This window comes from Macaca nemestrina, chromosome X (genome assembly GCF_043159975.1).
Source record: "Macaca nemestrina isolate mMacNem1 chromosome X, mMacNem.hap1, whole genome shotgun sequence".
NCBI lineage: Eukaryota > Metazoa > Chordata > Mammalia > Primates > Cercopithecidae > Macaca > Macaca nemestrina.
Window position 1 is genome coordinate 42,700,309 of NC_092145.1, and position 24,791 is coordinate 42,725,099.

Here is a 24,791-nt window from a genome sequence, read left to right on the forward strand (position 1 = left end):
ATAATAACATTTTTAAGGATGCAGTATCCAGAATATATAAGGAACTCTTACAACTCAACACAAAAAGACAAATGGCTTAATTTAAAAATGGGCAAAAAACTTAAAACATTTCTCCATAACGGATAAGACTGGCCAATACATGCATTAAAACATGTGAAAAATCTTTAGCTTAATAGCTAAATGCAAACAAAATCACCATGACATACCACTTTATATCCACTAGGCTAGCTATAAGAAAAAAAGTATGGAAAATAAAATGTTGATGAGGATGTGCAGAAACTGGAAAATTTCTATATTGTTGTTGGAGAAGACTTTAGCAGTTCTTCATAATGTTAAAAGTAGAGGTACCATATGACTCAGCAATTTCACTCCCAGGTATATACCCAGAAGAAATAAAAACATATTTCCACAAAAACACTTGTATGAAAATGTTTATAGCAGCATTATTCATAAAAGAAATGACCTAAATGTTCATCAACTGATAAATGGGTAAACAAAATGTGGTATGTTCATGCAATGGAATATTATTCAGTCACAAAAAGAATTGAATTTCTGAGAGAAGCTACAATATGAATAAGTCTTGAAAAGATTATTCTAAATGACAGAAGCCAAATAAAGGTCACATATTCTATAATTTCACTTACATGAGATGTCCACAATGTCAAATCCACAAAGGAAAAAAGTAGATCAGTGGTAGGAAGGGGTTTGGGCAAGGGGAGTAAGAAATGGGGAGTGAATGCTAATGGGCATGAGATTTCTCTTTGAGTAGATGAAAATGCTCCAGAGTTGGATAATGGTGATTGTTGTCAAACCTTGTGACTATACTAGATGTTGCTGAATTGTAACTTTAAAAGGATAAATTTTATGATATACAAATTATATTTCAAAAATCTGGAGAATAAAAAGTATTACTTATAGTTGGGCCATTCAATATGGCAGCAACTAGTGACGTATAGCTAATGAGCACCTGAAATGTCACTGGTCAGAATTATGATGTGCTGTAAATGCAGAATACATATCACATTTCAAATAAGGTAAAATATCTCATTAACAAATTTAATATTGATTACATGTTGAAATGATGACATTGAAAGTCCAGGACCAGATGGATTCAGAGCCGAATTCTACCAGAGGTACCAGGAGGAGCTGGTACCATTCCTTCTGAAATTATTCCAATCAATAGAAAAAGAGGGAATCCTCCCTATCTCATTTTATAAGGCCAATATCATCCTGATACCAAAGCCTGGCAGAGACACAACAAAAAAAGAGAATTTTAGACCAATATTCGTGATGAACATTGATGCAAAAATCCTCAATAAAATACTGGCAAACCGAATCCAACAGCACATCAAAAAGCGTATCCACCATGATCAAATGGGCTTCATCCCTGGGATGCAAGGCTGGTTCAACATATGCAAATCAATAAATGTAATCCAGCGTATAAACGGAATCAAAGACAAAAACTACATGATTATCTCAATAGATGCAGAAAAGACCTTTGACAAAATTCAACAGCCCTTCATGATAAAAACTCTCAATAAATTCGGTATTGATGGAACGTATCTCAAAATAATAAGAGTTATTTATGACAAACCCACAGCCAATATCATACTGAATGGGCTGGAAGCATTCCACTTGAAAACTGGCACAAGACAGGGATGCCCTCTCTCACCACTCCTATTCAACATAGTGTTGGAAGTTCTGGCCAGGGCAATCAGGCAAGAGAAAGAAATAAAGGGTATTCAATTAGGGAAAGAGGAAGTCAAATTGTCCCCGTTTGCAGATGACATGATTGTATATTTAGAAAACCCCATTGTCTCAGCCCAAAATCTCCTTAAGCTGATAAGCAACTTCGCAAAGTCTCAGGATACAAAATCAATGTGCAAAAATCACAAGCATTCTTATGCACCAATAACAGACAAACAGAGAGCCAAATCATGAGTGAACTCCCATTCACAATTGCTTCAAAGAGAATAAAATACCTAGGAATCCAACTTACAAGGGATGTGAAGGCCCTCTTCAAGGAGAACTACAAACCACTGCTCAATGAAATGAAAGAGGACACAAACAAATGGAAGAACATTCATTATTCATGGATAGGAAGAATCAATATCATGAAAGTGGCCATACTGCCCAAGGTAATTTATAGATTCAATGCCATCCCCATTAAGCTACCAATGACTTTCTTCACAGAATTGGAAAAAACTACTTTAAAGTTCATATGGAACCAAAAAAGAGCCAAGGCAATCCTAAGTCAAAAGAACAAAGCTGGAGGCATCACGCTACCTGACTTCAAGCTATATTACAAGGCTACAGTAACCAAAACAGCATGGTACTGGTACAAAACAGAGATATAGACCAACGGAACAGAACAGAACCCTCAGAAATAATACCACACATCTACAAACATCTGATCTTTGACAAACCTGACAAAAACAAGAAATGGGGAAAGGATTCCCTATTTAATAAATGGTGCTGGGAAAACTGGCTAGTCATATGTAGAAAGCTGAAACTGGATACCTTCCTTACACCTTATACAAAAATTAATTTACGATGGATTAGAGACTTAAATGTTAGACCTAAAACCATAAAAACCCTAGAAGAAAACCTAGGCAATACCATTCAGGACATAGGCATGGGCAAGGACTTCATGTCTAAAACACCAAAAGCAATGGCAACAAAAGCCAAAATTGACAAATGGGATCTAATTAAACTAAAGAGCTTCTGCACAGCAAAAGAAACTACCATCAGAGTGAACAGGCAACCTACAGAATGGGAGAAAATTTTTGCAATCTATCCATCTGACAAAGGGCTAATATCCAGAACCTACAAAGAACTCAATCAAATTTACACACACACAAAACAAACAACCCCAACAAAAAGTGGGCAAAGGATATGAACAGATCCTTCTCAAAAGAAGACATTCATACAGCCAACAGACACGTGAAAAAATGCCCATCATCACTAGCCATCAGAGAAATGCAAATCAAAACCACAATGAGATACCATCTCACACCAGTTAGAATGTCGATCATTTAAAAAGTCAGGAAACAACAGGTGCTGGAGAGGATGTGGAGAAATAGGAACACTTTTACACTGTTGGTGGGACTGTAAACTGGTTCAACCATTGTGGAAGACAGTGTGGTGATTGCTCAAGGATCTAGAACTAGAAATACCATTTGACCCAGCCATCCCATTACTGGGTATATACCCAAAGGATTATAAATCATGCTGCTATAAAGACACTTGCACATGTATGTTCATTGCGGCACTATTCACAATAGCAAAGACTTGGAATCAACCCAAATGTCCATCAGTGACAGACTGGATTAAGAAAATGTGGCACATATACACCATGGAATACTATGTAGCCATAAAAAAGGATGAGTCCATGTCCTTTGTAGGGACATGGATGCAGCTGGAAACCATCATTCTCAGCAAACTATTGCAAGAACAGAAAACCAAACATCGCATGTTCTCACTCATAGGTGGGAATTGAGCAATGAGATCACTTGGACACAGGGTGGGGAACATCACACACCAGGGTCTGTTGTGGGGTGGGGGTCGGGGGAGGGATGGCATTAGGAGATATACCTAATGTAAATGACGAGTTAATGGGTGCAGCACACCAATGTGGCACAAGTATACATATGTAACAAACCTGCACGTTGTGCACATGTACCCTAGAACTTAAAGTGTAATAAAAAAATAAAAATTAAAAAAATGATAACATTGTGCATGTATTGGATTAAATAAAATTATTACAATAAATAAGTTCATTTTTAAAAAAAAGTCCCTGCTGAAAATTTTAAACTAACATATGTGGTTTGGATTTTTTATTCTCATTTTATTTTCTTAGGACAGCATTTTCTTAGAAGGAAAATACATCAAGCCCACTATAATTTTTTTTTTTTTTTTTTTTTTTTTTTTTTTTTTGCTATCTAGATAGTTGACATTGAACTTTATCTTTCTATTAGCTCACAGAAGGAGGCCTGTGGGATCAGGCTGGAATATTGATTCCTGTGGGTGTGGATGGGTACAAGAAAAGGAGAGAATGGAAACAAAGTTGGTTTCTAATGATCAAAACAATCTAAAGGGTATGGGAATGCAAGATTATTGTTCATTCGTTTATTAGGTAGAATCATGTTTGGGGAATCATGATTACTATCTCTAAAGCATGTATGGCTTAACAATATGTATCAATCAGTGAGAAAATCTCTAAAACTCAAGTGTACATGCCATACATGTGTTTTAAAACATGTTATATTTTGTTAAAATAAACCGTTTTTCCCTCTCACTGAAATAGAGTGAGAATAAATGAAATGGTGGGCTACCACATTGAGCCATTCCAGCCATTTACACCTCCCTGTGATTGACTTCTTAGAAAGTTTGCTGAGGAAATATTATTTCCTCTATGATAGATGCCTCTTAAGTAAGAAGCCTAGGACTGTGAAGATTGCCCAGGCCAGAGTCCATTGGCCTGACCCAAGGGTAGGGTGCACTGTTATTTAAAGAGGACAGAACAGGCAGACACTGGCAAGTGCGCCTCTGAGCTTTCAGAACCCACAGTACATCACCTTGGCAGACCACACGAATTAATGGGTTATTGATGACATGGAGAAACAAAAATATATTCGAAAATCTTTTTTTAAAAGCTGTTATTTAAATACTACATAACAGGTAGATAGTAAAGTCATCTTTGGCTTTCAAGACCCATATGGGTTCACCATAGTTGACCACATAACTTAGAGACTATTGTTAATATAAAAAGAGAACAAATGTAAATTCTAAAAGCCTAAAAAAAGGGGTCAAGGAAATGTATCTCTTTGATGAATAATAACTCAGAAATGCCATAACTTCTATGTGTGATTCTAGGACATATACCAGAAGATTTATGGCTTGAGTGGCTTTCTGTAAGCTACTGCTGCTGGTGGTGGTGATCGTGGTGGTGGGCCTAGTCAAGAGTGCAAATACTGTAGTTGTGGATGGAGATGGCAAGGAAAGGGGTAAGGCAAAAAGATCATTTTTTTGTGTGTGTGAACAGAGGGCTGAAATGCAAACCACCTTCTGCAAAGGCAAGTTTCCAGTTAAGAAGGTGCATTGGTTTAACTCATTGTTCAGGGAAGAGGTGCTTTCAGATTAAAACCTTAAGACTGTAAGATTTGAAGCCATTGGTGAGGAAATCGCCCACCTAAAGATGAATGCATCATATTTTCTCTAGTTAACTACAGAGTGATTTTTTTTTTATTAAATGGAAATTCTTCCTTTCTACTATTAAAGGGAAAAATTAAAAAAAAAAATGGTAAGGGGGTGATCACAGGGCACCATCCCTGTCATTTGTACCTCCTAAAGGAGGGTCACTTCTGCCTGACACAAAGGTTTATCACATTTTCCTGTCTGAGGGCATCTCCAAACAGGCAAGCTGGGGGAAAAAAAAGAATCAACCTTTCAATTAGGAAGGAAAAACACATTTTAAAATGGGGAAGCAGAACAAGATGTCTGAATGGAAGCCTATACCATTACTTCCTCCTACAAGGACATCAACATTTAGCAGCTAGCTACACACAAAAAAGCACCATCAGAAGAACAAAATATCAAGTGAGCAATCACAGTACCTGATTTTAACTTCATATTGCTGAAAGGGACATTGAAAGGGAGTAGGAGAGACAGTCTTGAATTGCCAATGCTATCCCTCCCCCATTCCCCAGTAGCAGAGAATCTGCGTCCTTGGAAGAGGGAGAGCACAGGAACTGGAGGACTTTACATTGAACCCAGTGAAGATGCCCTGTCACAGCAGAAAGCAAAACCGGGCTGTACCCAGCTGGCACCCGCCCATGGAGGGAAGCATTTGAACTGGCCCTAGCCAGGGAGTAATCTCTCATCCCAGTGATCAGAGCTTGAGTTCTGGCAAGCCTTGCCACCACAGGCTGGAGTGCTCTGGGGTCCTACATAAACTTGAAAAGCAATCTAGGACACAAGGACTGCAATTCCTAGGCAACTATTAGTGCTGAGCTGGGCTCAGAGCCACAGAGCTAGGGTAGCATGTGACCTAGAGAGACACCTTCTGGGGTAGCTAAAGGAGTGCTTGTGCCTCTCCTCCTCCAACCCCAGGCAGTGCAGCTTGAAGCAATGAAAGTGTCTCCTTTCTTCTGCTAAAAGGGAGGAGAGCAAATAACTAAGAGGACTTTGTCTTGTATCTTGGATACCAGCTCAGTCACAGTAGTATAGGGCACTGGGTAGAGTCATAAGGCCTCCATTCCCGGACCTTGCTCCCAGACAACATTTCTAGACATACTCTGGGCCAAAAAGGAATTCATTGCCTTGAAGAGAAAGATGCAGTCCTGGCAGGATTTGTTACCTGCTGACTAAAGAGACCTTGGGCCCCAAAGAATGAATAGCAATACTCAGGTAATATGCTATAGGCCTTGGGCTCTGTGTCAGCCAGCGCATTCCCAGCTGTGGTGGCTGTGGTGAAAGATTCCTTTTGTTTGAGAAAAGGAGCGGAAAATGTAAAGGGGAGTCTGTCTTGAGCCTTAGGTACCAGTTTGGTCACAGTGAGGTAGAGCACCAAGCAGGATAGTGGGGTCCTCAATTCCAGGCCTAGGCTCTTGGTCAACATTACTGGACATGCTTTGGGGCAGAAGGGAGCCCACTTCCCTGAAGGGTGAGTCCCAGGCCTGACACATTCACCACAAGGTGACTGAAGATCCCTTGGACTTTAAGTGAACATTGGCATTGGCCTGGAAGAAACTGGTGGTAGTGGCCACAAGGAGAAGCTCTTCTGCCTGTGGAAAGGGAAGTTCCACTAGGAAGAAATTTGACTTGTGGTTTGAATGCCAACATAGCCATAGTAAAATAGAACATTGGGTAAATTTCTAAGGATTTTTACTCCAATCCCCAACTCTCAGACAGCATCTCTGGACACACTCAGGGTCTAGGGGGAACTTGCGGCCCTGAAGGAAGAGACACAAACTTGGCTGGTGTCACCATCTGCTGACTGTAGAGCCCTAGGGCCTTGAGTGAACATAGGTGGAAACCAGGTATTGGTTACAGTGGGTCCTAGGTGAGACCCAGTGCATTGCTGGCTTTAGATCTGACCCAATGCAGTCCCAGTGGTGGTGGCCCAGAGGTGGTTGTGTCCACCCATCCCCAGTTCTGTGACCAGATATGCAGTTGGGTGCAGGGAGATGTTTCCCTACACACCAAGCAATTCTCTAGTGGACACTGAATGGGTATCTCATAATTTATCTCAATTCTGTCCCTATCTACCTAGAAGTAGTGTCAGATCCCAGAGGTTAAGGTTTTAGTTTCACAAGTTTGCCCCCTCTTCAGGTGACAATTACAAGTAGTAGGTTAACACCTATACTGTTGACTTACTGGATATAAAATAAAGTTCCTGTGAGCCTCTCCTCAAGTTTGATTAATTTGCTAAAGTGGCTCACAGAACTCAGGAAAATGCTTTACTCACGTTTACCTCTTTATTATAAAGGATACAGATAAACAGCCGAAGGGAAGAGATACATAGGGCAAGGCATGGGGCAGGGGTGTGGAGCTTCTATGCCCTCTCTGTGTATCCCACCCTGTAGGAACTTCTATGAGTTTGGGAACTAGAAAGATCTCCAAATCCTGTCATTTTAGGTTTTTATGGGGACTTCGTCATGTAGGCATGATTTATTAAATCATTGGCCATTGGTGATCAATTCCCCCTCCAGTCTCTCTCCCCTCCCCAGAGGTTGAGGGGATGGGGCTGAAAGTCTCAATCTTCTATGCCTTGGTCTTTCCTATGACCAGCCCCCATTCTGAAGCTATCTAGGTGCCCCAGCCACCAGCCATCTCATTACCATACACTCTTGTCACTCCAGAGATTCCAAGAGTTTTAGGAGCTGTGCGCCAGGAACCAGGGGCAGAGACCAGATATATCTTATTATATCACAATGTCACATTCATTCTCATTTTTCTCAACATGAAAAAGTCATGAACCCTATTGTCTTTTCCTACTCTCTGTTGCATTCTGCCATCATCTTGTAATCTTGTCACTTATCCACCAAAGAGATGCGGGTTTTCTTACCAGCAAGTGTTGCCCGAGAAATCTCCAAACCTTTCTCTCAGGATCCTCTCAGCCTATGCTCAAAGTAAGGGATCTGTTCTTTTCCCCTCTGATGGGGATTGAGGGCTGCTTTTGAGCTTGTGGGCTGGTGGAGACATGAGGAAAGCCAGTATAAAATGTCACTGAATATTTATGTACTTCAAACTGACTTTGGACTCCAAAGCACTCTCACTGAAGCCCAGGCCTCAGGCATACTTCTCCCAGCATCTCAACTGACAAGCTTCGGCCATGGTTCCTTGTACACTATGTAGGTCTTGCATGTTAAACCACATGTTTGCCCAGAGGTGAGAGCTGTTCAGAAGCAGAGTTAGACATTGGCGAGAGAGAAACTTTTTGGACAGCAATGTTTCTCCTTGGCCAACCACGTGACTGAGATCCTGCTGTCTAAACAGAAGTTTTAAAAAAGTGTAAAACTTGAAAATTATAGTAATGGCTACTGTATCTGTGGAAAGGCACCCGAAGGTCATCATTCCTTTGTGTGGTGCCAGGACACTTAGAATAAGACTTTATGGTTTAAGGAGGCCTGGGTGATCAGTTAGGAATATGTATTCTTGTGGTGGTGCAAGCGAGAGGCCAAATATCTGGCTTTTAGCCAAAATGTGAAGAGCCTTCTGGGAAGGCAGGATCCCTGTTTAGAGGGTCCATTGGCTAGGCCTGAGATAAGCATTCAAGGACCAGCAGAATGCTCAGATTGAAACATTTAAGGCTGCAGAATATGCAGCCTTCTGTAAGAAAACCTCCAGACTTCAGTAATACATGCTGCATACTTGTTCTAGCTAACTAAATGGTGCTATTCTCTGTTTTAAAGATAAGAAATCTGTCCCTCTGCCAAAGAGGTTAAGAACGAATAAAAAGAGAGTCTATCACATTGAGTCCTCTCAGTTGTACTTTAAATCACAAAGCCCAAGAGTGCCAAGTCTGCCCTGAGGAGGCCCTCTTGATATGACCCAGGTGGTAGAGTGCACCATTACTTGGAGATTAAGGAACAAGTAGGTACTTGTGAGAAAATCTTTTTAAGTTTTTAGGATCTACAGAGGTTTGCCTTGTCCAATTCAAGGATGTGCTGTTGGGGTACATGTGAAGGTTTGTTAAATAGGTAAATGTATGTCACGGGGGTTTGTTGTACAGGTTATTTCATCACCCAGGAATTAAGCCCAGTACCCAATAGTTCCTTTTTCTGTTCCTCTCCCTCCTCCGACCCTCTCCCCTCAAGTAGACCCCAGTGTCTGGTGTTTCCTTCTCTGTGTTCATAAGTTCTCATTATTTAGCTCCCACTTATAAGTAAGAACATGTGCTATTTGGTTTTCTCTTCCTGCATTAGTTTGCTGGGGATAATAGCCTCCAGCTCTACCCATGTTGCCACAAAAGACATGATCCTGTCCTTTTTGTGGTTGCATAGTATTCCATGGTGTATATGTACCACATTTTCTTTATCCAATCTGTCATTGATGGGCATTTAGGTTGATTCCATGTCTTTACTCTTGTGAACAGTGCTGCAATGAACATTCAAATGCATGTGGTTTATAGAATAATTTATATTCCTCTGCATATATATCCAGCAATGTGATTTCTGGGACAAGGAGATACTCTTAAAAGAAGAAAACGAACATTTGTAAAACAAACAAAAAAGTATCGATTTCAGGGTATGCATATGAAGGCCATAACTCCTTTGGGTGATGCCAGAACACGTAACAGAAAACTTTATGGCTTCAGTGTCTCTTATAGTGAGGTCTGGCTAGTCTCTCAAGAGTACTGACTCCAGTGTAAGGGGGGAAGGGAGACCATGGAAGAGGTCAAACAAGAAGCTAGCAAAAGTAAAGACACAAAAGGACTTCTGAAAATACCAGATCCCTATTAGAGAGTCCATTGGTTAGGCTTAATGTCAGGGTCGGCAGTGGGCCCAGAATAGGCAGCCATAGGTGAGGAAGTTTCCTAACCTTTCCTATCTGTTCTGAATAGTTGCTTTCATAAAACCCAAGTATTTATCTTTCATTAAAAGATAATAATAGATTCCTCTCACCCCCCAAAAGAAAACAAGAAGTTGAAAAATAACAAGAACAAAACCTGTACACCACTAAAAGCTCACTAAAATGGGGGCCACCACACTGAAATTTACCAAAGATGTTTTTATTTTCTGATGATCTCTTTTGTTCGTTTGTTTGTCTTTTGTGGCAAACTTACCAATAGTTTATTTCTGGTGATACAATATTTTTATTGAGGGCTTTCTTACCTCCCAAGGAAAACACTGGGCCCCCTGCACCCAGGCCTAAAGGAAGAAAACAAAACAAATGCCAGAGAGAAAAGCCAAGCAGAAACCAGGGGCTTATACACAAGTGATTAAATAAATCATACACTTTATGTACTCTGAGTTGTATATTGAAAGGCCAATTTTTAAAAATCTTTTTTTTAAAAATTACTATTATACTTTAAGTTCTAGGGTACATATGCACAACGTGCAGGTTTGTTACATAGGTATACATGTGCCATGTGGATTTGCTGACCCCATCAACTCATCATTTACATTAGGTATTTCTCCTAATGCTATCCCTCCCCCAGCCTCCCACTCCATGACAGGCCTCAGTGTGTGGTGTCCAAGTGTTCTCATTTATCAATTCCCACCTAAGAGTGAGAACATGTGGTGTTTGGTTTTCTGTCCTTGTGATAGTTAGCTGAGAATGATGGTTTTCACGTTCATCCATGTCCCTGAAAAGGACATGAACTTATGCTTTTTTATGGCTGCATAGTATTCCATGGTGTATATGTGCCACATTTTCATTATTCAGTCTATCATTGATTAATATTTGGGTTGATTCCAAGTCTTTGCTATGGTGAATAGTGCTGCAATAAACATACGTGTGCATGTGCCTGTAGTAGCATGATTTATAATCCTTTGGGTATATACCCAGTAATGGGATCACTGGGTCAAATAGTATTTCTAGTTCTAGATCCTTGAGGAATCACCACACTGTCTTCCACAATGGTTGAACTAATTCACAATCCCACCAACAGTGTAAAAGTGTTCCTGTTTCTCCACATCCTTTCCAGCATCTGTTGTTTCCTGACTTTTTAATGATTGCCATTCTAACTGGCATGAGATGGTATCTCACTGTGGTTTTGATTTGCATTTATCTGATGACCAGTGATGATGAACATTTTTCATATGTCTGTTGGCTGAATAAATGTCTTCTTTTGAGAAGTGTCTGTTCATATACTCAGCCCATGTTTTAATGGGGTTGTTTGTTTTCTTCTTGTAAATTTGTTTGAGTTCTTTGTAGATTCTGGATATTAGCCCTTTGTCAGATGGGTAGATTGCAAAAACTTTCTGCCATTCTGTAGGTTGCCTGTTCACTCTGATGGTAGTGTCTTTTGCTGTGCAGAAGCTCTTTAGTTTAATTAGATCCCGTTTGTCAATTTTGGCTTTTGTTGCTGTTGCTTTTGGTGATTTAGTCATGAAGCCCTTGCCCATGCCTATGTCCTGAATGGTATTGCCTAGGTTTTATTCTAGGGTTTTTTATGGTTTTAGGTCTAACAGTTCAGTCTTTAATCCATCTTGAATTAATTTTTGTATAAGGCATAAGGAAGGGATCCAGTTTCAGTTTTCTACATATGGGTAGCCAGTTTTCCCAGCACCATTTATTAAATAGGGAATCCTTTCCCCATTTCTTGTTTTTGTCAGGTTTGTCAAGGATCAGATGGTTGTAAATGTGTGGTGTTAGTTTTGAGGCCTCTGTTTTGTTCCATTGGTCTATATCTCTGTTTTGGTACCAGTACCATGCTGTTTTGGTTACTGTAGCCTTGTAGTATAGTTTGAAGTCAGGTACCATGATGCCTCTGGTTTTGTTCTTTTTGCTTAGGATTGTCTTGGCAATGCAGGCTCTTTTTTGGTTCCATATGAAGTTTAAAGTAGTTGTTTCCAATTCTGTGAAGAAAGCCTTTGGTAGCTTGATGGGGATGGCATTGAATCTATAAATTACCTTGGACAGTGTGGTCGTCATTTTCGTGATATTGATTCTTCCTATCTATGAGCATGGAATTTTCTTTCATTTGTTTGTGTCCTCTTTTATTTCATGGAGGAGTGGTTTGTAGTTCTCCTTGAAGAGGTCCTTCACCTCCTTCATACATTGGATTCCTAGGTATTTTATTCTTTTTGTAGCAATTGTGAATGGGAGTTCATTCATGATTTGACTCTCTGTTTGTCTGTTATTGGTGTATAGGAATGCTTGTGATTTTTGCACACTGATTGTGTATCCTGAGATTTTGCTGAAGTTGCTTATCAGCTTAAGGAGATTTTGGGCTGAGGCGATGGGGCTTTCTAAATATACAATCATGTCATCTGTAAACAGGGACAATTTGACTTCCTCTCTTCCTGATTGAATGCCCTCTATTTCTTTCTCTTGCCTGATTTCCCTGGCCAGAACTTCCAACACTGTGTTGAATAGGAGTGGTGAGAGAGGGCATCCTTGTCTTGTGCCGGTTTTCAAAGGGAATGCTTCCAGTTTTTGCCCATTCAGTATGATATTGGCTGTGGGTTTGTCATAAATTGTTCTTATTATTTTGAGATATGTTCCATCAATACCTAGTTTATTGAGAGATTTTAGCATGACGGGCTGTTGATTTTTGTCAAAGGCCTTTTCTGCATCTATGGAGATAATCATGTGGTTTTGTCTTTGGTTATGTTTATGTGATGGATTACGTTTATTGATTTCCATATGTTGAACCAGCCTTGCATCCCAGGGATGAAGCCCACTTGATCATGGTGGATAAGCTTTTTGATGTGCTGCTGGATTCGGTTTGCCAGTAGTTTACTGAGGATTTTCACATCAATGTTCATCAGGGATATTGGTCTAAAATTCTCTTTTTTTGTTGTGTCTCTGCCACCTTTGGTATCAGGATGATGCTGGCCTCATACAATGAGTTAGGGAGGATTCCCTCTTCTTCTGTTGATTGGTGTAGTTTCAGAAGGAGTGGTACCAGTTTCTCTTTGCACCTCTGGTAGAATTTGGCTGTGAATCCATCTGGTCCTGAACTTTTTTTGGTTGGTAAGCTATTAATTGTTGCCTCAATTTCAGAGCCTGTTGTTGGTCTATTCAGAGATTCAATTTCTTCCTAGTTTAGTCTTGAGAGGGTATATGTGTCCAGGAATTTATCCATTTCTTCTAGATTTTGTAGTTTATTTGCGTAGAGGTGTTTGTAGTATTTTTTTGATGGTAGTTTGTATTTCTGTGGGATTGGTGGTGATAGTCCCTTTATCATTTTTTATTGCATCTATTTGATTCTTCTCTCTTTTCTTCTTTATTAGTCTTGCTAGCAGTCTATCAATTTTGTTGATCTTTTCAAAAAACCAGCTCCTGGATTCACTGATTTTTTTGAAGGTGTTTTTGTGCCCCTATCTCTTTCCTTTCTGCTCTGATCTTAGTTATTTCTTACCTTCTGCTAGCTTTTGAATGTGTTTGCTTTTGCTTCCCTAGTTCTTTTAATTGTGATGTTAGGGTGTTGCTTTTAGAGTTTTCCTGCTTTCTCTTGTGGGCATTTAGTGCTATAAATTTCCCTCTACACCTGCTTTAAATGTGTCCCAGAGATTCTGGTATGTTGTGCCTTTGTTCTCATTGGTTTCAAAGAACATCTTTATTTCTGCCTTCATTTCGTTATGTACCCAGTAGTCATTCAGGAGCAGGTTGTTCAGTTTCCATGTAGTTGCACAGTTTTGAGTGAGTTCCTTAATGCTGAGTTCTAATTTGATTGCACTGTGGTCTGAGAGACACTTTGTTGTGATTTCTGTTCTTTTAAATTTGCAGAAGAGTGCTTTACTTCCAATTATGTGGTCAATTTTGGAATAAGTGTGATGTGGTGCAGATAATAATGTATATTCTGTTGATTTAGGGTGGAGAGTTCTGTAGATTTCTATTAGGTTTGCTTGGTGCAGAGCTGAGTTCAATTCCTGAATATCCTTGTTAACCTTCTGTCTCACTGATCTGTCTAATATTGAGAGTGGGGTGTTAAAGTCTCCCACTATTATTGTGTGGGAGTCTAAGTCTCTTTGTAGGTGTCTAGGGACTTGTTTTATGAATCTGGGTGTTCCTGTATTGGGTGCATATATATTTAAGATAGTTAGTGCTTCTTGTTGAATTGATCCCTTTACCATTATGTAATGGCCTTCCTTGTCTCTTTTGATCTTTGTTAGTTTAAAGTCTGTTTTATTAGAGACTAGGATTGCAACCCCTGCTTCTTTTTGCTTTCCATTTGCTTGGTAGATCTTCCTCCATCCCTTTATTTTGAGCTGATGTGTCTCTGTACATGAGATGGGTCTCCTGCATACAGCACACTGATGAGTTTTGACTCTTTATCCAATTTGCCAGTCTGTGTCTTTTAATTGGGGCATTTAGCCCATTTACATTTAAAGTTAATATTGTTATGTGTGAATTTGATCCTGTCATTATGATGTTAGCTGGTTATTTTGCCCATTAATTGATGCAGTTTCTTCATAGCATCAACGATTTTTACAATTTGGCATTTTTTGCAGTGGCTGGTACCGGTTGTTCTGAAAGGCCAATTTTTATAGAAATTTCTTGGAGTAGAATGAGAGCACTTAGAGACTAGACATTTGATAATTCCACAAAGAGGGGAAAATCAGGTTATATGCATTAAGGATCAGCTGATCTTTTAGGAATAATGAAGAAAAGCTCCTGAGAGTGCCAGGTAAAGGTATAGCTCATCTGTGATTAAAAAATTTGATTGTTGTTTTTCATTCTGGCATAGCATGGAAGCTATAAGGAGCAGCTGTTGTGTTGCTTTGGGTAACAACACATGTTTGATGTTTTCTAGCCAAGTTCAGACCAGATGAACTTCAGGACAATTGGCCCATTAATCAGTAGGATTCCTCACGATTATTGGATGTCATTCAGCTCTCTACTTTCACAAAAAACCCTATTGTTAGATTATTTCTATCAGAGACCTATCTGGCACAAAGCCAGTTGTAGCCAACCTAAATATCTGCATTATCACAGAGACTATTTTGTAAAGGATATAAGTCAGTGATAACTAAAACTGGCTGAGGTATGGGGAGATGAAAGTGGGAATGCAGGTAACTGGTAGAGTCTTAGCTGTAGCAACTAGTTCTATTGCCACTGCTCTAGCTTATAAATGGTCTTTCCTATATGCAGTTCTCCCAAAGATTACTTTGAAGGGCCCCACTTGGTGGAAGTCCCAAGAACAGCCTTGAAACCCAGGGACTCAGATATGGGCAACAAGCCTCCTCTGAAGACAAGATGTTATGTTAGTTCACAGGACTTGACTTTCAGATAAGTTGTTTAGAGATCTATCTAGAAGGCTCATTTTATGTTTTCCTTTTTCTGGCCTCATAAGAAAGACTTCAAAGACCTTCACTAGCCTTGACCCCTGCTAACTCTGAATTTTAGGGTCACAAGGCACTCTTGGCAAAAGATGAGAAGAAGGAGGCTGAAAGATTCAGGAGTCCTTTAAGCTTTGCTTCATTTCAGTGATAGGTAATATCAGAGACCCTTTGAAAAGGCTTTGAGTGGGACCCTTTGAAAAGACTTTGAGTGGTTGAAGTGCCATCCTGTTGGTACCAGGTGGTTACTTAGCAACAGTGGGAAATTTTAGAGAAGTGGTCTTATGAATGTGTATGCAAGACTCTCTGATATTCTACATATCTCCTTCCTTAAGGGTGCCATCTACACCCCTGGATTACCACAGGTCTTATTCATTTGTCCACTGGATTTACAGGAGAAATAATAAAATATCTTAGCACATACCTAACCCCTAGAAAGAACTCAAAGCTCCCTCTCTCTCTCCACAAGAAAAAAGTACTGAAGGGCCAGAGGGAAGGCAGTATGACATGGGGGGCTAAAAGCAAGGGCTCCTATGCAAATGGCAACCAAAAGGGAGTATGGGTTGCTATACTAATATCACACAAAATAAACTTTAATAAAAAAACTGTTACAAAACACAAAGAAGAACATTATATAATGATAAAAGGGCAATTCACCAAGAAGATAGAGCAATTATAAATATTTATGCACCAAACCCCAGAGCTTCTAAATATGCAAAACAAACTTTGATAGAATTGAAGGGAGAAATAGGCAACACAAAAATAACAGTAGAAAACATCAATACCTCACTGTTTCAACAATGAATAGAACAACCAGACAGAAGATCAACAGGACAAAGGACTTAATAACACTGTAGACCAACTGGAACTAACAGACATGCACAGAACACTTTATCCAACAATAGCTGAATTTACATTCTTCTCAAATGTACATGGAACATTCCCCAGGATAGACCACATGTTAGGCTGCAAAATAAGCCTTAACAAATTCAAAAAGATCGAAATTATAAAAGCATCTCTTCTGATCACAATGCAATGAAGGTAGAAATCAATAGCAGTAGAAAAAAATCCACAAATATGTGAAAATTAAACAAACCACTCAACCAATGGGTCAGAGAAGTCACAAGGGAAATTATAAAATATTTTGAGACAAAACGAGATTTTTTTTTTCTGTTTTGAAAACAAAAACACAAATACAAAATAGTATGGGATATAGCAAAAGTAGTGTTAAGAGAGAAGTTAATAGAAAGAGGCAGATATCAAATCAACAACTTAGCTTTATATCTCAAGAAATTAGAAGAAAAAAATGAACTAAACCCAAAGCTAGTGGAAGAAAAGAAATAATAATTAGAGCAGAGATAAATAAAATGGAGAATAGAAAACATGAAAAAAATCAACAAGAGTTTTTTTTAGAAAAAGATAAACAAAATTGACACACTGTTAGCTAGATTAACCAAGAAAAAGAGAAAGAAAACTCAAATAACTAAAATCAGAAATGAAAGAGGCTACATTATAACTGACACCACAGAAACACAAAGAGATTTTAAGAGAGTACTATGAATGATTGTACACCAACAAATCGGATAACTAGAATAAACGAATCAAGTTCTAAAAACACACAAACTAGCATAACTGAATCACAAAGAAAGAGAAAATCCAAATAGACCAATAACAAGTAAGGAGATTAAATTAATAATTAGAAACCTCCCAACAAATAAAAATCCAGAACCAAATGGCTTCACTGGAGAATTCTACCAAACATTTAAAGAGGAATTAGTGCCAATATTTCTGAAACTTTTTCCAAAAATTGAAGAGGCAGAAACACTTCCAAGTTCATTCTATAAGTACAGCATTACAAAGCCAGACAGACACTACAAGAAAACTACAGATAAGTATCTCTGGTGAATATTGATACAAGAATTCTTAACAAAATACCAGTGAACTGAGTTCAACAGAACATTAAAAGAATTATACATTATGACCAAGTGGGATTTATTCCTGGAATGCAAGAATGAGTCAATATGTGCAAATTAATCAACGTAATACACTGCATTAACATTATGAAGGATAAAAACCACATCATTATCTCAGCTGAGATTATAGAAAAAGCATTTGACGAGATGAAATAACCTTTCATGATAAAAACACTCAGCAGACTAGAAATGAAAGAAAATGCCTCAACATAAAAAAAGGCCACATAGGAAAAATCCACACTAATGTCATCCTCACTGGTATGATTAAAACTTTTCCTTTAATATCAGGAACAAGACAAGGAAACCTATTCTCACCACTCTCTCACCACTATTATTCAACATAGTTTTAGATATCCTAGCCAGAGCAATTACATGAGAAAAAGAAATTTAAAAATCCAAATTGAAAAGAAAGAATTAAAATTATTCTTCTTCACAGAAAACATGATCTTATATATAGAAAATCCTAAATATTCCACAAAGAACTGTTAAAACTAATAAAGAAATTCTGCAAAATTGCAGGATACAAAATCAACATGCAGAAATAAATTGTATTTCTACACACTAACAATGAACAATCTGAAAATGAAATTAAGAAACAATTTCATTTACAACAGCACCAAATACTTAGGAGTAAACCTAACCAAGGAGATGAAAGACTTTTACACTGAAAAGTACAAAATGTTGCTTAAAGAAATTAAGACATAAATAAATGGAAAGATATCCTGTGTTCATGGATTAGAAGACTTAATATTGTTAAGATATCCATAACACTCAATGCAATCTACAGATTCAATACAATCCCTATCAAAATCCCAATGGGATATTTTGCAGAAATAGAAAAATCCATGCTAAAATTTACATTGAATCTCAAGAAAGCCTAAAGAGCCAAAACAATTTTGATAAGAACAAATTGAAAGATTCACACTTCCTGATTTCAAAACATATTACAAAAATACAGTAATCTAAACAGTATGGTACTGGCAGAAAGACCAATGGAATGGAATAGACAGCCCAGAAATAAACTCTCATGTATATGGTGAAATAATCCTCAAGGTTGCAAAGATTTGCCCCTCAAGTAGGGGAAGAAACAGTCTCTCCAAAAAATGGTGCTGGGAAAACTGGGTATTCACATGTAAAAGAATAGAGTGGGAACCTTATCTTACACCATACAGTATACAAAAATTGACTCAAAGTGTATTAAATTCCTAAACATAAAACCCAGTGCTATAAAACTCCTAGAATACATGAGACTTGGCAATATTTTTTTTGGATATGACAACAAAAGCACAGGTGAGAAAAGCAAAAATAGACAAACGAGACTGCATCAAGCTGATGAACAATTTTCATCAAAGGTTGAAAGGGCAGTCTATGGAATGGAAGAATATATTTGCAAATCACATACCTGATAAAGGGTAATATCCAAAATATAAAGAACTTCTACAATTCAACAATGAAAAGCTAAATCACCAGATTAAAAGATGGGCAAAAGACTTAAATAGACATTTCTCCAAAGATGATATACACCTGGCCAAGAAGCATGTGAAAAGATGCTTGACATCACTAATCATCAGAGGAATGCAAATGAAAACACAATGATATTAGCCCACTCCTATTGGGATGACTTCTATTAAAACAAAACAAAACAAAACAAAACAAAAAACACACAGAAAATAACCTGTGTTGGCAAGAATGCGGAGTAACTGCAACCTTTCTGCACTGTGGTTGGGATTGTGAATGGTGCAACCACTATGAGAAACAGTATGAAGCCTCCCTCCCAAATTAAAAATAGATCTACCATATGAATCAACAATCCCACTTCTGGGTGTATATCTAAAAAAATGGAAAGCAGTGTCTCAAATAGATATTTGCACACTCTTGTTCAGAGCAGCACTATTTTTACAATAGCAAGAGGCAGAAGCAATCCGAATGCCCATAGAAGGATGAGTGGATAAACAAAATGAATGGAAACAAAATATAAATGTATTACATATACAATTTGTGTATATATATTTATATATACATTGTGTGTGTGTGTGTGTGTGTCTATACACACACCACATAATGGAATACCACTCAGCTTTAAAAAAGAAAAAAATTCTATCATATCCTACAACACCAATGAACCTGGAGGACACTATGCTAAGTGAAATAAGCCAATCACAGAAAGACAAATACTGTAAGGTGGTAAAATGTATGTCATGTATTTTTACCAAAATTTTTAAAAGTTAAGAAAAAAAAGTAAGGGTCCTGTGGTATGAAATGGACCTCAGTGTCAGTATTTTTATGAGCTGAGAGATCTAGCATAAGTTTGTTCTTGTAAATATGCTTTGGTTTTCCCAATCATGAAAAGGGGATGATAAAATACTACCTATTACTCAGGCTTGTTGTCAGGATCAAACAAGATAATGTATGTAAAAGTGCTTACTACAGCACTTACTATATAATAAATGATTAGTATCTCTTAGCTATGATTGCTAGCTAAGACAACTTTAGGCTATAATTCCAGAATAATGGCTTTCATGGGATGAGGGAAACAATTAAAGCTGGAATCCTGATAACAAACACATTTTTTCCTTCTTCCCTCATGGACCTCAGCTGGGACAGAGAAGTGGCCTGATGAAGGTGTATAGATAGGATGTTTCTGGTTCTCTACCTATCTCCTCTAAGGCGGCCAGTTACATTCCTTGTTGGCCAAAATTTGTATATTTATCCCACTAAATTAACCAGATTAAAAAATAAAATGTATTTAGAGCATACCTCTAACTTCTAGAAGGATCTCAGAGCTTCCTCTCATAACCCCACAGAATAGGAGTACTCCTGGGGGTCAGAAGGGACAGAGTAGTATGATGTGATGCTGAAGAACAAGTTAAGATGGACAGAACTTCTACGCCAGTTCTGATTATGAAATCTTAAGCGGGGTTTTGAACCACCTCTGCCACAGTTTCCTCAACTATTAAATTTGGGTTATAAATGTGTAAAATAATCACTAGATTGTTGTATGAATCAAATGAGATAACCTATGTAAAATCACCTAGCATAATGCCTGGCACACAGTAAGCATTGAATAAAATGTAGTTAATGTTAACCAAGGTGATCCTTGGGCCATCGTTCTGGAGAGAACTGATGTGATGTAGGGAGCCATTAAACAAACCTCCATGTCTTTGTGGCAAGAAGGACATCCTCTCCCTATTGTAGCCTCCCTCCATTGCTTCTTTGATTACTTTTTGATTCTTTTGATTACTCTCCATTTTTGATTCTTTTGATTACTCTCCATTGCTTCTTTTGATTACTCTAGACACACAAAGTGTGGAGTGGGGAGTTGGGAGGATATTCACAGCATTTATAGGACTAGGGAGAGTACTAGGACTACCTTTGCTCTAGAAACAGGGACAAATATTCTTTTTCTCCCTGAGTTGTTATAGGGAACTTTGTTCCTTTCTTTCGGAGTGCTACTTTCTAGAAGGAAAGAAAAGACCTTTTGCCTAGCTCAAGGAAGCTAAGGAAACTGCTAAGCTTATACCTAGCATGATGAGACTTAGACCTTCGTGGGGCCATAGGAGGATGACATCCTTAGGAAATTTCCATTTCTGCCCCTTCTGTCACTTTCCCTCTTGCTTACGATTTTCCTATCACATTAGCCTGGTTTTTGAAAATGCATAACAGTTTTATTGAGATATATTTCACAAACTGTACAATTCACCTAATTAAAATGGTTTTTAGTATGACCATAGAGTTGTGCAACCATCACCATTTTCTAGTTTTAGAGTATTTTTATTGCCCTGAAAGAAGCTCTGTAAATGTTTTTAGTTTTTATTTCATTTTTTATTTTTTCATGATATCCTCTGGTGTTGAAACTGATTTTAATTTCTTTTTATTTTTTTCATGATGTTTTAAATTATTTTTCTTTTTATGTTTTTCATGGTGATTTATTTTTCTTTTTTTTCACGATGTGTAAATGTTGAGCAATCTCTCCTGTGGGAGACCAGAATAGACCACCCTCAAATATGCCTCTTTGGCATAAGGATTGTCTTAAGCTGAAGGCAATTGAGAAAAAGCAGATGCAGGAAAGCTCTCTGCTCGCCCTCTTTTTGTCTAAAAACAGAATATAAATTTAGAAAGACAAAAGATACACCACCTCTCCCTTCTACCAGAGAGAACAAAGGCTAACCACTGAAGAAAACTTTAGATTCTCATAAGCCTTGAGATGGCAACACAGAAATCTACATTAACAAGCTTTACTAACAAGCTTTTATGTGCCATTTATTTGCATTCTCACAAGTTATCACTCCTAGAGACTCACAGTCCTCTTTCTTTGTCTTGTCACTTCTCTAAAAATTGACTGTTGTTTGTTGATGGTGCTACATAAGGTGGACTTCAAAGCCACCTTTCTGAGAATTACTCATTCTCTGGGTATCTTCCATATTTATGTTATATATATTATATGTAATTATATATTATGTATTATATACAACATATATAATCTTATATAATATATAAGTACATATAATTATATATAACAAATATAAGATACATACTATATAACATATAAAAACTATATATTATATAATATATAATATATAACATTATATAATATATAACATGTATATAGAATATGTTATATGTTTGTATTTATATAAGTATATAATACATTATATATAATATATGTTTATATTTATATATTTATGGAAATATATTTATATATTCATATAAATACATATATGTGTCTATATAATATGTATGTATAATATGCATAATATGAATACAGATTATATATATGGCAATAAACTTCCTTTTGCTTTTCCCTTGTTACTCTGCCTCTGCCTTTTATTACAGGGATCTGCTTTAACTGGAATTTATGAAAGTTGAAAAAAAAATGATTCTTCCTTCCCTACACTGTCCATTCTCCCTTCCCCCAGGCCCTGGCAACCAATAATCTACTTTTTATCCCTATAGATTTGCATGTTCTGGACATTTCATCTAAAAAAATCATACAATATGTGGCCTTTTGTGTCTAGCTTATTTCACTTAGCATAATGTTTTCAAGGTTCATTCATGTTGTAGTATCTATCAGTACTTCCTTCTTTTATGGCTGAATAATTTGCCGTTATATATAATGGACACATTTTATCTATTCATTGGTTAGTGAACATCTGAGCTGTTTCTATTTTTTTTTGGCCACTGAGAAACTATAAACACTGTGAATACTCATAGCTACTATGAATATTTACGCTCAAGTTTTTGCCTGAGTACCTAGCTTTTATTTTGGAGTATGTATACCTAGAAGTAGACTTGCTGGGTCACATAGTAACTCTGTGTGACATTTTTGAGGAATTGCCAAGCTGTTTTTCACAGCAGCTGCATGATTTTGCACCTCTACCAGAAAAGTACAAGGGTTCCAAATTCTCTACTCTTTCCCAACACTTACTTTCTGTTTTTAAAATTGTTGTTATTATAGCTATCCTAGTGGGTCTAAAGCGGTATCTCATGTTTTTTTTTTAAGTATGATACTGTTTATTTAACTTAAAAAACATTTCAGCATTCTAAACGTAGAAAAAAATAACAGAACGTTGCAAATCGTATTTCAGTACAGAAGGTTCTTGAACTTCATTGATCCAGTGGATCTTTACTGACAATTAAGAATTCTAGAGTTTGTTTAAAAACAGTTTGAAAACTACCACACTTCACTAAAAACAAAAAAAACAAACACTTCTCATGCCAGCTGACCCCACTTTGTCCACAGCTAAGAATGGCAGCAGAATGCTATGTCACTATAACCCAGAAACAAGACCACCTGAAGCTAAATGGATGCCCATGCAGAGTCAACAGGTGGAGCCTCACAGCAGCAGCACACCCTGAGCTACAGCCCCTCCAAAAGGCATCTTCCCCCACAGCTTCAACGCCAAGCAAGGAGCATGAATAGTTTGTCGGGATTGTTTTTTCTTTTTACAAATTTTAGATATATGCAGTTGATAACTCAGCATTTCTAGCCAATAACCATAGACTTAATACCACCTTAAAAATAAAAAAAACTGCCAAAAACATCTTTAAATGCCTTGACACACCAACTACAATGTACACAGAGTAGGGAGAACACCAGAGTGACTTTTCATTTTTAAAATGTTTGAAATATGTACAATTTGATACAGTTTCAGGATGCTCCAGACACCCAGCCACTTCATGTAAACCACTGACAATTTCTAGAGCACTTTGAGAGACTACACTATGATCATGGTCAAATTTTGCAATTAAGCTTAGTGAGGGCGACAGACACTTCTCAAATAAGAGATAAGTAATTATGACACTCCCCTACTCTAAGGTATTCACAAGATGACAGATAAACAGGTTTTCTTATTCCACCTCTTCCTCCTTCTCTTCCTCCTCCTCCTTCTCTTCTTCCTCCTTGTCTTCTTTGTCTTTCCCTTCCACCTTTTTCCAGGTAACTTTAGTGGGACCCTTTGCACCATCAAACTTTCCTTTAGACTTATAGTCAGCAACATCCTTCTCATACTTCTCCTTCAGCTTTGCTGCCTTAGTGATGTAAGGCTGTTTTTCCCTGTCACTTTAGTTAATCCACACCTCACCCACCTTTTTTGCCATGCCTCCAATAGAGATGCCAGGATTTGTGGATTTGATCTTGGGGCGGAATTCTGAACAGAACAAGAAGAATCCAGACAGTGGCATTTTGAGGGCATTAGGGTCCTTCTTCTTGCCTCCCTCAGCTGGTCCATTATCCTTTATTTCCTGATCATAATGTACTTTATCCACCTTTGTAATTTCATCAAATTTGGTCTTCTCTTTCCAAGACATGGTCTTCTGCCTCTCAGAGCACTTCTTGGAAAATTCTACAAAATTGACAGGGACCCCTAGGTTTTTCTTCTTCTGTTCTTCTTTTCACATCTGCGTAAAGAAGGCATAAGCAGACATCTTGCCCTTTGGTTTCTTGTGGTCACCTTTAGCCATCCTGACTGTATTGTTTCCTAGTCCATCTCATGTGTTTCTATTTGTATTATACTAATGACTAATAATTTTGAGCATCCTCTCATGTGGTTATTGACCTTTTGCATATATTCTTTGTAGAAATATCTACTCCAGTCTTCGGGGTGTTTTAAAATTAGGTTGCCTTCATGTTCTTTATATATTCTAGATACTAGGCTCTTATCAGATACACAATTTGAAAATATTTCCCCCCCATATGGGTTATCTTTTCACTCTCTTGATAGTGTCCTTTGATGCGTAGAAGCTTTTAATGTTGAAGTCCAATTTATCTTTTTTCTTTTGTTGCTTGTGTTTTTGTGTCATATCTAAAACACATTGCCTGATTCAAGGTCACAATGATTTATGCCTATGTATTCTATGAGGTTTA

At 37.7% G+C, this 24,791-nt stretch overlaps 1 protein-coding gene and 1 pseudogene across 2 annotated transcripts in view; one reads left to right on the forward strand and one right to left on the reverse strand.

Moving 5' to 3' along the window:
* LOC105490486 (LHFPL tetraspan subfamily member 1) overlaps positions 1-24,791 on the forward strand; it is a 257,433-nt gene that overhangs the window by 42,164 nt on the left and 190,478 nt on the right. The gene's annotated exons all lie outside the window — the stretch shown is intronic.
* LOC112428139 (high mobility group protein B3 pseudogene) lies at positions 23,777-24,388 on the reverse strand (annotated as a pseudogene).